Source organism: Taudactylus pleione, unplaced genomic scaffold (genome assembly GCF_031769625.1).
Source record: "Taudactylus pleione unplaced genomic scaffold, aTauple2 ptg000762l, whole genome shotgun sequence".
Lineage (NCBI taxonomy): Eukaryota > Metazoa > Chordata > Amphibia > Anura > Myobatrachidae > Taudactylus > Taudactylus pleione.
The window spans coordinates 4,243,564-4,245,906 of record NW_028285164.1 but is presented as its reverse complement, the minus strand read 5'-3'; the positions used below and the strand labels follow the sequence as shown (position 1 = coordinate 4,245,906).

Here is a 2,343-nt window from a genome sequence, read left to right as displayed (position 1 = left end):
TCTCTAAAACCTGAACTGTTGTGGAGCCTTGAGGACTACGTATTGGAACCTCAGCTTTAGAGTATTACTTCATATTTCCTGTTATCCTGTGAATTTAGGCATTTATGGGGAATTATAAAATTGAGAAAGCTCTGTCTAATCACTATATCAGTAACATTTATTAATTGTTTAAAATATCACATATAAATACATATGGTGTGTACACGCAGCCATACCGCAGTACGATCAGATAACGACAACGATCAATATCTGATCATACTGCATGTGTTGGATGATCGTTATCAAACATCCAACACATGCATTTAACCCACCAACGACTATAACGACCCATGAAAAACATTTGTTGGTCCCCATAGTATACCAAGAAAACGAGAACAAGAAGGGCTTATCGTCCCAGTCCAACTCTTATCTGGGATTACCTACAGCACCTGGTATTCCCAGGTGGTCCCCCATCCAAGTACTAACCAGGCCCAATACTGTATAGCTTCCAAGATCTGATGAGATTGGGCATATCCAGTATGGTGTGGCTGTAGGTTGTATATTTATTAGTCTGGATGCCCTGGTATATACACAGCAATACTGTATGTAGGACTATCTCGCATGAGGAGTCCGCTTTGTTAAAAATAATACACAGCCGTGTCAGTGCAGCCACTGAGGTTCACATTTATTTCTGTGTCTTACATTCTCTATGCAGCTTTAAACATGTGATCATTTTCTTGCAACTTGATTTAACTTAGGAAAATGTCCAACTCTACAATTCTGTGAGAATTGCACCCTTTTTGCTGTATTATATTCACTCCGTTTCTCTGTGTGAACAATATATAGAGTGAGGGTCATAACCTCTGTTTAATTTTGCTTGATTTATTCATTTATTGGAGAGCTTTAAAGATTTGTGTCCAAGATTACCCTTAAGAACCTGACTTCATGAGAAGATTATATGTAATGATGTACAGATGCTTGTCAGAATGTCTACAACACGAGACTGAAAAGCACGTAAACTCTGCATATGTAATATGTGATTATGCAGGTACAATAGCTGACAGTTATATACCCTTCTCCTAGGATAAATGCTATATCATTCTCTATAGAACAACTGTGATATTGGTATATGTATAATAGTTGGCATTTGTTTATCTCTCTAATGATAAGGGTTATACTTACTCTTATTTGCACCATATGTAATAAATAGGATATATGTAATGATTTAATAGCTGGCACTTTTCAATTTTCTTAGCAAATAAGGTCAGCATGATTTTGTCTTTGTGCCATAATTTATTTTACTGCTCAGAGACAATCTATTAGAACCAGGTGTGAAACCCCTGGGGGTCACCTATGCATTGGAGCAAACAGCATATCCTTCTGTATATGTTCTATTAGCATCTGTTATAATTAACATTTATACAGAGGGTTTGAGACCTCCCCCTATTTATAGTTATAATAAATTTAATCCTAAGAGATGAGACACATATCACATATACGGCATCAAGTGGGTGACGATACCTTACCTTTGTTGGAGATATCCACAAAATACAACAACTGTGTTATCAATTTTTTATTATATTTCTGATTCAGTCCGTTTGGAGATGGATAAATATAAGCAATGTTGACTCATTCAATTGTATACATGTTGCACTATATGGAAACACAAACATGTAATGTAACCTTAGACTATACAACTATCAGATCTTACATATGTGGTACTTGGATTATGCATACGCATTGAGATTTACTTGTGATACAGATAAAGTAAGCTTGTGCAATACTTTCGTTGATTTTGTATTATTTTTAACAAAGCGGGCACCTCATGCGAGATAGTCCTACAATCACTATTGCTGTGTGTACAGCAGGGCATCCAGACTCGCCTAATAAATATACAACCTACAGCCACACCATACTGGATATGCCCAATCTCATCTGATCTTGGAAGCTATACAGTATTGGGCCTGGTTAGTACTTGGGTGGGGGACCACCTGGGAATACCAGGTGCTGTAGGTAATCCCAGATAAGAGTTGGACTGGGACAGAATGGACAACACAGCATAGTGGGCCTGATTCAGAGCCGGACGCTTTGACCAGAGCGCTCGCTCTGAATCAGGGCCCTCCTACCTGAAAATGGAGCGGCCTCCTGGCCGCTCGCATAGTTGTGGGTGACCACTCACAGCATATGCGAGTGGCCAAAAAGATGGTCGCGATGGTCATGACCATCGCGACCATCGGGCTTGTGATGAGACCCTGCGGTAGGGTCTCGGTGACCGCAAGCCCTGCAGTGATTTTGGCTCTATCAGAGCCAAAATCACTCCCACTGACATCACTAGTCACTAGTGATGTCAGTGGGGCCGGACCC

The 2,343-nt window shown here is 39.9% G+C and overlaps 2 non-coding genes across 2 annotated transcripts; one reads left to right on the top strand and one right to left on the bottom strand.

Moving 5' to 3' along the window:
* Positions 1-416: 416 nt before the first annotated feature.
* LOC148476931 (5S ribosomal RNA) lies at positions 417-535 on the bottom strand. The gene has a single exon (XR_015872594.1). It is a non-coding gene; the product is annotated as a 5S ribosomal RNA (ribosomal RNA).
* A 1,341-nt stretch (positions 536-1,876) lies between these two features.
* On the top strand, positions 1,877-1,995 carry LOC148476930 (5S ribosomal RNA). The gene has a single exon (XR_015872593.1). It is a non-coding gene; the product is annotated as a 5S ribosomal RNA (ribosomal RNA).
* Positions 1,996-2,343: the final 348 nt, after the last annotated feature.